The sequence below is a fragment of the Mauremys reevesii genome, linkage group 1, assembly GCF_016161935.1.
Source record: "Mauremys reevesii isolate NIE-2019 linkage group 1, ASM1616193v1, whole genome shotgun sequence".
NCBI lineage: Eukaryota > Metazoa > Chordata > Testudines > Geoemydidae > Mauremys > Mauremys reevesii.
In genome coordinates, this window is record NC_052623.1 from 89437382 (window position 1) to 89448152 (window position 10771).

A 10771-nucleotide genomic window follows, 5' to 3' on the forward strand; every position below is an offset into this window, starting at 1 on the left:
CTGTGATTCAAAGGAATCATAGGCTGGGAAGGGAGGGATGGGTAAGAGGAGGACCCTGATTTGTATCCTTCTTATTATAATAATAAAGGAATAATCCCCATTTCCTTTGGGCTCTTCTGGGCAGTCCCCATATCATTGCTTGCTTGAAACACTGGAAAAGCCACAGAGTGCCACACCCATAACCCCCACAATGAAGAAGATTAGTCCCCAGTGGAGTAACCAAGGAGAGGGAAAATGGGTAGAGGACAGGCCCTTCGCCCCTAACCAGACTAGAGTTGTGGGAAAATTGGTTGACCTGCTAACCTGGAGCACAGCCTTAGGGTGACTGGCAAAGATAGCCGGCACTTCCAGTCTCACTCCAGCAGATGTGGTAGCAACTCCCACTCTCCTCTCAGAGCCAGGATAAGAGCTACATGTGTGGGTTCCTAGATGCTTTCACCCAAGGAGCCCAACTTCTAGATTTCTTGCTGTTCTCTGTAGTTTTTCTTTGCTTAAGTTTTCCTTCACTCCTAAATTCTTCTCTCTCTCATGTTGCCCCTTTTTCTGCCCCCCTCTTCCCCTCTTCTCCCTCACTCTCCCCCACCATTTTTCTTCTTTTGTGTGTTTTTTATTTTAAAAGTTAAGTATTAAGGCCAGGGGCAGCTCCAGGCTCCAGCACGCCAAGTGCGTGCTTGGGGCGGCAAGCCGCAGGGGGCGCTCTGCCGGCGCCACGAGTGCGACAGGTAGGCTGCCTCTGGCGGTTGGCCTGCGGAGGGTCCTCTGGTCCCGCGGCGTCGGCGGACCGCCTGCAGGCATGGTCCGCTGAAGCCGCGGGACCAGTGGACCCTCCACAGGCAAACCGCCGGATGCAGCCTGCCTGCCATGCTTGGGGTGGCAAAATCCCTAGACCCGCCCCTCATTAAAGCCACAGTTACATTTACTTTACTGAAAGTATTTTACTGTCCTTGAAAATATGGTTGCCAAGCAATAAGAAATGTTGCTACTAATCCTGCTTGGAAGCAGTTTTACAAAATGCAGTAAATTATTACAAAAAAGAGAGAGAGAGAGAGAGAGTCAGGTCCATTGCCATTTATTTCCAGGGCTATAAAGATTTGTGGCTTTGCATGAATCAAACTCATTTAAAGCAATAGCTCTCACAAATTAAACTTTAAAAAATGCCGGGGCTTAAAAAAAAAAGGCAGGTCCTACAAAAGTCGGGACAGAGCCCCTAATCCCTGGCAGGTTGAAACTTGAAGATAGCTCCTAAGATGTGTCCACTCTGGAAATTTCATTAAGGCTGGCTGAGCATGAAGGGAAGATTCAGATTACACTTGCCATGGCACCCCCTAGATCCCCTGATTTGTACAAGGATGGGTGGAGTAAATTCACTGTTTATGTGGAGTTTACAAGAGGGATGTTAGGACAACATTTGTTGTTAAACACAGGTCCCACTTATTCCTTGATAAGTATCCAGAATAAAAACCCATTTGAATCTCCAGCTAAAGTTAAAACCTTACAAAGGTTTAATAAGGCACAAAGTGTTGTTCCCTTTTTCAGGAATATTCTTTATCTCATAATAATAAATAAATAAAGGGCAATTTGGAATTTGGCTTAATAATTTTTTTTAAAAACCCTAAAAATGAATGTTTTAAAAATTAAAAAGGTTAGTTAATTTTGCTAACAGGTCCTATGAAAAATGCCTCCTGTCACACCCTGAAGCCAGTGGAGATTTCATGAAGCTACGGGCTAGCAGCCCCTAAGGCTTCTGAAGAACTGGAGTGGCCCATGTAGCCCCCCAGAAGTTCTGGCAGTTGCAGAAAACAACAGGAAATGTTGGTCAAAAATAAAATAAAATGGGGTACAATCAGGGGCGGCTCTAGGATTTGCGCCGCCCCAAGCAGGGCGGCACGCCGCCGGGGGCGCTCTGGCGGTCACCGGTCCAGCGGCTCTGGTGGACCTCCTGCAGACGTGCCTGCGGAGGGTCCGCTGGTCCCGCGGCTCCGGTGGACCTCCCGCAGGCATGCCTGACGATGCTCCACCGGAGCCGCGGGACCAGTGGACCCTCTGCAGGCATGCCTGCGGGAGGTCCACCGGAGCAGCCTGCTGCCCTCCTGCGGGACGCCACCCCAAGCGCGCGCTTGGCGCGCTGGGGTCTGGAGCCGGCCCTGGGTACAATTAAAGCAAAAATCCTAGTTATAGACCCTGAACCTTAGGTATCCAAAGAAGGCAAAAGCCAGCCTAAAAAAACCAACTGATGGGCTTTTAAGCCAAGTAGTTTTCATGGAACAGTGAAGCCCAATAACACTGCCCATGGCCAGTCCTTAAAAGTAAAGGAAAGATTTGAAGGCTTGTAATGGATTTTTGGCCTCTTAATTGGGTAACCCCACTGATGGCCCCCATTGTGGTTAAGTATCAGGAGGTGATGGCCTCCATTGTAGGAAGGGCCCAAATTTTGAATTTGGCCAATGCTTTCTTTGCTATCCCTTTGCATCATGACAGCAATTACCAAATACACTTTCACCTTTCAAGCAAAGCAGTTGTGTTTTTCCAGGGTTCCCATAGGCTAAAAAAATAGCCCTATTGTTTGTCATGCTGATGTAGTCAATCTGTGGAATAAAATGTCTGAAAAAGACAGTGAGATTTTACCATCAAACAACAAAAATATTAAAAGTATTAAATAGGGTATTACAATAAAATCAGGAAACTGAGTTTAAAGTAAGCCTCCAAAAAGGGCAGTTGTGCTCCCAACAAGTTAATTACCTTAGAGTGACTTTGGGATAGGAGGGACATTCCCCTGATCAACAAAAAGTGGAGCTGATTCTTAAATTTTCAGCTCTCACAGATGTCACGGCTTTTAGATCCTATCTGGGCATGGTTAATATCACCAGAGATTTTATTAAGGGATTTTCAAAAAAGGCATCCCTGCCACATAAATTGTTAAAAAAGGGAGCAGAATAAAACAATGTTTGTGCTGCGCTTGCAATTACAAAAAGGGGAATGGAAACTGTGCTGAGTCGGAGCCATGGAACAGGGCTCTGCCCCATGGCTTATGAATCCAAAACTTTAAGTAGAGAGTGGGTTTACTCCCTGTGAAAAGGAGATTTTGGCACTAATTTGTGCTTTGCAGAAGTCAGAATATTTAACGGGATTGTTCCCGTGTTACTAAAAATTGACCACTTCCCAGTGAAACATATGCTTACTGGCAAAATTAATAATGGTCATGTGTCCTAAGCAAGCCGTAAGCAAATCAGGGCTAAAACATTTTCTGAGCCCCAAGTGGGTAATCAAAACATAGTGAAAAGTGCAAAAGCGAGGGTTGTGGTGGGGGACATGGGGACTCAGGCCTAGATGGGTTTAAGTACAAGTTAATAAGTTTAGCTTAAATGTTTAAGTAATACCTTCCACTATATTGGGAGGGGAAAAGGTTGTTTTGCTTTGTGTTTTAAATTATTAATTGTATAAAAGCTAAAAAAAAACAAAAAAAAAAAACAGTGCAATCCTGTGTACTGCTTTTGCTGGCATGTGGATCACAGGCCTATTCCTTTAATGGTTTGAATCTGGGCTGGTGTGCCTGCAGCATGGGAAAACTTCCAGTGAATGACAGTGGTGTGCAAAGTAAATAATACAATGAAAACTAATGTCAACCCTGGTGGCCAGAAAAGTTTCGAGCAGTGCTGCCAATGCCTACTGAAAATGTTTAAACATTAATGAAACAAAATTGACCCCATCCACGAGCCACCTATAGAAGCAACAATGAAGGTACATCTGCTAGTAAAAAAAAAAAGGACTTTGGAACTACAAATTGGTTACAAATGCTAGTTTAAATTTTAGTTCTTTTTTCTAACTGTAAAACCCTTTGCATTCATTTATAAATTGACATCTCCAAGCAGACAGCAAAGGGAAATGGCAATTCATTTTAGGCTGAAATACTCCCTTTCATTACAAATATTAAAAAAAAATGGAAAAGGCAAAACTACAAATAGTAGCACCAGAAGGGAAATGTCCATCCGGGACAGAGAGAGAGGGTGGTATAATGGGTTCAGGTCCTAGCCTGGGATTTAAGAGAAACAAGTTGAAAACCCTCCCTCTCACAGAGTCTGAGCCACAATCTCTTTACCTAATCTGTACAATATGCGTGAAAGCACTTTCCTACTTCTCAGGGCTGTTGTGAGGATAAATACAAGTGTTCACTTACTATGATAATTTAGGTGATATAGGTAGTTATCCAAGACACTTTAGCCTGGTCTACACTACAAACTATAGCAAGTAACAACCCCTGCTTTGAGCAGGAGGTTGGACTAGATGACCTCCTGAGGTCCCTTCCAACCCTGAGATTCTATGATTCTATAAGGAGAGTTTGCCAGTATCCCTATAACAAACCCTTTATAATGTAAATGAGGTGTGTGAAACAAGGCTTTAGAAGACAGGGAGGGGAGGGAAAGGCAGGGGCCAGGGTAGATGGGTGTCACAGGGTTCAGGGTTCAATCCAGACCAGTAAGGGGCAGTGTCACCACTTGCCCTGAAACTCTAGGTGCCTCATAATGCTTTGCTGCTGTAGCTCTCCAGTTGGGATGCTTACAAGCAGCCTACAAGCACACAAGTCACACCCTGAGTATCAGTGTGCTACTCAACTGTGGTTCAGCAGCTAGCAGCCTGTCTACAACCTCACAGCCCCATTGTGGCTTCCACCAGCCTTTGCTACTACTTGTAGGGTGACTCCAACATACTCCCATTTCCCCAAAACCCTGATTTTCCCCCAAACCCTGTGTTCTGTAAACTCCAGCCCTTGCCTGGACTGTTCAGAGAAATAAGGTTTGTTTGTTCCTCTAAAGACACAAAAGCACCTCATAGATCAATAACTTAACTAGGATAAATGCACCCTTCCTTTTAAACATAGCACTGATTTGGTTTATAGAAAAAATAACACAAATAAAATAAAAATAACACAAATCTTTTAACAATAGGACATAGGTTAAGTGATGCCAACGAAAAGGAACAAAGTAAAAACACACATCTAAGAGTCTAAAACTTAACCCTAGCAAGATACAAGCTTTGTTCAAGATGTTTTTGACACATATATTCAGTTCCCACAGACTTCAAATCTACCCCACCCCCTTGCTCGAAGGATTCATCTGTCTCAGGTTGCAAGAGCTCTGTTTCCTTGCATCTGTCTAGCCATGGATAACAATTCTCTGGCCCTCCTTTTTTAGTCCAGTAAAACTTTTAAAAGCATATTTCACAAAGTTCATTGACCTTGCTTCAAAAGGAAGGATGACCTCATGCTATTCTTCCCTTCCTCTAGTGTGCTAATTTCTGTATAAATGGAGCCTCCACTGTTTTTGGTCACACTTTGCTCAATTTCTTTGGAGGCAGGTAGATATTTATGACATCACCTCTCATCTCATCTGGGGGACACCTGTTTGTCCCTTTGTTTGGGTGACGGACTGTAAAGTATAATATCATATATAATATAATTCTTTCCGTAGTGTTAATATATACAATTCACAATGATATTAATCAGCAGCATGTAATAGGCTTTCATAATAGACCATGCTCAATACACTTTTATATTAAAGTAATATTGTATACCAGGAGTCGGCAACCTCTGGCACGCGGCTCACCGGGGTAAGCACCCTGGTGGGCCGGGCCAGTTTGTTTACCTGCCACATTGGCAGGTTAGCGGATTGCAACTCCCACTGGCCACGGTTCGCCATCCCAGGCCAATGGGGGTGGTGGGAAGCCACGGCCAGCACATCTCTCACCTGCGCTGCTTCCCTCCGCCCCCATTGGCCTGGGACGGCGAACCGTGGCCAGTGGGAGCAGCGATCCACTGAACCTGCCAACGCGGCAGGTAAACAAACTGGCCCGGCCCACCAGGGTGCTTACCTTGGTGAGCTGCGTACCAGAGGTTGCCGACCCCTGTTGTATACAATCAGTTGATTCAATTGCCTATCATGTGAGGTTAACTCCCCTTCTCCTTCCCTCCACCCCTGGCTTTATAGACTAGTAAATCTTTGCAATGTAGTCTTTGAAAAGTAAAACCTAAACCAAGATTCTCTCTCCTGCTGGGTTTAGACACCATGCTGTTTCCTCCTCCACTTGTTGGCTTGTTAACGTTGTTTACCTAATATGTAAAAATGGACCTCCCTCCTCTTTGCCTAAAGACTGGTCTGGTCAGAGAATCAAATATGCACTCTTTTGTCTAAGGCAGACTGTGTTTATACAGTGCTTGCCAAACACATTTTAAGAATCTTATTCAAAAGCATATTCATAACTTTTTGTACACCCTGCACATATACTATGTAAGAATATTAATGATCAGTGAGTTATTAGTTTTCCAGAGATATCTTACATAACACCCTTTAGATACAGATTATAACCACAATGGGTTGGGGTACAATGAATTGGTCAGGCAAGCTGAAACTCATTATCTGATCCCAGTAAGTGCCTGGCCTTCTGCCGCTGGCATGATCTGGGGGTCACAGTGGCAGGGCCGGCTCCAGGGTTTTTGCCGTCCCAAGCAGAAAAAAAATAAAGCCGTGATCGCGATCTGCAGGAGCTCTGCCGCCACCGCTTCAGTCTTCGGTGGCAATTTGGCGGCAGGTCCTTTGCTCTGAGAGGGAGTGTGGGCCCCACCACCGAATTGCTGCCGAAGAGCCGGACGTGCCGCCCCTCACCGTTGGCCACCCAAAGCAGCTGCTTGCTAGGATGGTGCCTGGAGCTGGCCCTGCACAGTGGGATAGTTAAAATGAGGATTTATTTGAAATGTTTATATTTTAAAAAAATGCTGTCATTTCTTTTGTCTCTTTTAATACATGTTAAAAACATGTTTTCATTTGGTATATAACAAGTGAAATGGAATCCTTGGCAACAAAATCTCAAGTCAAGTAAAGATTGTTACAGAAAGAAAAGTAACCAGTACAATTACTTTTAAATGATAACCTAGCCTAAAAAAATAACTTATCCAATCCACACAATGTGGTGAATGCAGGGCTGGCTCCAGGTTTTCTACCGCCCCAAGCGGGGAAAAAAAAAAAAGCCGCGGCAGCACTATCGCGCCGCTCCACTCTTCGGCGACAATTCGGCAGCAGGTACTTCGCTCTGAAAGAGACTGAGGGACCCGCCGCCAAACTGCCGCCGAAGACCCGGACGTGCCGCCCCAATAGCGTCCGGTACTGCCCCTTGGTATTGGCCGCCCCAAGCACCTGCTTCTTTAGCTGGTGCCTGGAGACGGCCCTGGGTAAACGTATTGTGACATGCTGATTTCAGCATTCTCAGAAGCCAATGACTGAACTGGCATGGAAACTGAAGAATCCTCCTGCCTCTAGAGATTGTCCCTCCATGCCAGGTTGGAGGCACATTGGCTGCAGCAGCATGTGAAATCTGCCAAATGCAGTAGTTGTTTTCCTCTTGAGCATGACTTCATCTTTCAAAGCTGTCAGTCAAGCACTGTTTGTGAGTATTCAATTCACTTAAGCTTTGCCTGTCAGTCAGACCCCATCCTTTTCAACCCATTTTCATTTGAACACCGTGTCACTTGCTTTTTAACAAACATTATAAAGCTGGCCTAAGCATTACTACAAAGAAGGACAGTCCTTGCACATAGGAAAATAAAAAGCCTGAGGCTGAAACATACATTTGAAAGTACATGTTTTTATTGCAGAAAAGCTAAGCAGTGCTTATTAATGGAATCAGACCCATTCGCACATCCACACAGTGGTGAACATTTGGAAATGAAAGAATTCACTCCTGTCTGCATGATGTACACTGGTGAGCATAATCCAAACTCCTCAGTGGGAGCCCATTTTAATGAGAAAACACACCATCCCTTGCATTGAGTACAAGATCATAGACCCTTTAATACAGAGGAAGTGGTCACAGAACAAATTTTCCATTCATAGGTACAGGAATTTTAGTGTTTGTATTATTTGTTATTATGTACAGAAGGAATGGATATCAAACAATAATTAGGAAATGTTGGGCCTGCTTGTCTACTGTTTTGTAACTCTTGTAGTCCTCTGCAACTGTGCTAAGCGTGTATAAAAAAAGCACCCAGTCAGAATTATCTACCAACACCAATGGTAGTGTCTAACACAAACTTTACACAGATATAAATGACTACACAAGTTGGGGGGTGAAGGAGAAAAAGAATTTTGTGTGAGAATACATTTTAAATATTTATAGGCCTATAAAAACAGACGTCTGAACTTCAAATAATAAAGAATTGAGTCAACTAATTGTGCACAATATTACTGTATTATAAAAGAGTATCAAGAAAGGTCTCTTAATAAACAGTGAGTCACAGGCTTTCATAATATCATTGTGAAATGTATGCATTAACACTGTATGAGGAATTAAAGTCTGTGACTAAACATGGAGAAATAGGTTTTCTCCCAGACAGGAGGGAATCTACCTGTCTCCATTGTAAATTAATCATTATGGAATCAACCAGTGAAAGCCCTGTTTACATGTGAATCAGCAGGGGGAAGGGAAGGTAACAGGATGAGAAGAACAGCAGGAAGCTTTCTTGCCTCTTGTAGAAGAGTCAATGAACTTTCGGAGATATAAACAGAAACAGGGAACCATTTTAATATTCATCTCTTGAGGCATTGAAGGGGACAGAGGTCTTCAAATTATACAACACTGTATCCTTCAGACAAGAGGACTGAAGTCTCTGGGAACTGACTTTAGGTGAGTAAACTGCTTAGGCAAAGATTGTATTTTGCTAAAATTAAGTTTTAGTCCTAGAAGCATATTTTCACATTTGTTAACTTGTAATCCTTTTTATTTGTATTCCTTATACTTGGAATAACTTTAACCTATGTATTTTTGTTAAATAAATTTGTTTTACTTTTACCATAAACCAATTTAGTTCTGTGACTGAAATAAGAGTTTTTGTCAAACTCCAGTTAAATTTAATGAAATGCAGTTTATTGTCTTTTTAAAGAAGCAACAAGCTTCACAACTTCTGGGAGCATTCCAGGAGAGTGCTGAACATCACAGGGCAGATTATTGGTTGGAAATATGGACTGGGCATGTGTTGGTGTCACCCTGAAAAAAGTAACTGGATGGTAACTGGAAGCCAGGGTGTGACCTGCATGCTTGTCTGCTGGCTGTTGGTTTCAGGGCTGTGAGCCACAGCAGCTTAGTATTTAAGGTACCCAGAGTTGCTTACTAGTCTGGGTGATCCCTAAAACATCACAGAATGAAATGCATTTGGATGAAAATTAGACACCAGACCCTCATTTGGTTTAGATTAGCTTATCTCCATTGAAGTAAATGGAGCTTCATCTACTAAGGAATCTGGCTGTAGGATATTGTTACAATTAGCAACCCACTTCACAGAACATAGATACATATTTAATTTTGTTATGGTGTCTTGTATTTTCCACAAAACAAACAGCATCTGCCTCATGCTATCCAAGCAACTATTGATTAACACCTTCTTTTCCCATACTTTAAAGAAATAGCTAAGACAAGCTCCAAATGACATCAGAATAGAGAGCCCTATCCTTCTCTCACCTACTTCTACATACTGTAACCTCCCTGACTCCATCAGAGGCACTCCTGATTTGTACCAGTAAAAGTCTGAGGAGAATCAAGCCAAGCAAGTTTTTGTTTGTCTTTTAATTTTTGGAAGAGGCTCCCTTCTGTTTCTAATTAATGTGTGTGGGGAGAGGGAGGGTATGTGTGCTGCTAACAAATGTCCCTCTGAAATATTTCAGTGGAAAGAAAAAAAAGACCTAGACTGAAGTAAAACCTTAATATGAGGACTAGAGCCGGCACCAGGTACAAGCTGACTAAACAATTGCTTAGGGCCCTGATCAGCTCAAGCGGGGCCCCCTTAGTATGTGTCGTGTGTGTGTGGGGGGAAGGCGGAATATTCCTGTTGAAGGCCCCCAATGGCTTAGCAACGCCTCCAGTGAGGACTCCATTTTTTGTTGTTATTTTAAGAATTTTTACTATAATCTCTCTGAGACTGCATAACATGCTTAAATCTGATGTAGTTTGTATTCAATATACATTAAGAAACGGTATATATAACGGTATAGTTGGCTGGTGTCTTTCAGAAGACTGTTTAAATGGAAAGAAAATACAAAGGCTTTGCTAATAATAAATAAGATGTACAAGTAATCTTTCCCATCTGTTGTATTTAAAATGAAGGTATACGGTAACTGCATAGTTTTCAAATGACAAAACAGAAGTCCTGCACTCTAGTTGGTATTAAAAAATCCCATGGCAATCTTCATGAGTATGGATGTTAATGCAGTGATTTGGTTGAATTCTAATATGAGGTATACTTAATCTTGCCTCAGTGTAGAGAAATAGACTAGATGTCCTCTTGAAGTCTCTTCTACTCCTACATTTCTATAATTCTGTGCTCTCTCAGTATGGTGTTTCCTGGGTCCTTTACATGTCTATTCCCAGACATAATATTTGAGGGGTTTTAAAGATGTAGATTTTTTAGTAAAGAAAATATACTGGTAATAATGTTTTTGGGAATTACCTAGACTCCAATGAAACACACTTTGGACATTAACTCTCCTTAAGAAAGTTTTCAGTTTGGATGTTACACGGTGAGCTGTGTCTTAGATCCCTTTACAGTTCCTCTTCACTGAACTCATGTGACAGGTTTCACTACCATCACCCTTCCCTGGTGGAACCACATGTTCCTTACCACCCTGAGACTGGTCTTTGGGCAAGAGACCCTTGTTTACCAATTGTGATAAGTCAACAGGTCCAGTTGTGTTTGGCATCCGCAAGAAACTTTCTTCTGCGTGCCTCTGACCAG

The 10771-nt window shown here is 42.8% G+C and overlaps 1 long non-coding RNA gene across 2 annotated transcripts; it reads left to right on the forward strand.

Annotated features, from left to right (window-relative positions):
* The first annotated feature begins 7304 nt into the window (after positions 1-7304).
* LOC120395288 lies at positions 7305-10113 on the forward strand. Of its 2 annotated transcripts, none has more exons than XR_005592565.1 (4): positions 7305-7434; positions 7643-7749; positions 8459-8670; positions 9444-10113. It is a non-coding gene; the product is annotated as an uncharacterized LOC120395288 (long non-coding RNA). The 2 variants fall into 2 exon arrangements; XR_005592564.1 differs by having other exon boundaries at positions 8586-8670; positions 9444-10106.
* The last annotated feature ends 658 nt before the right edge of the window (positions 10114-10771 follow it).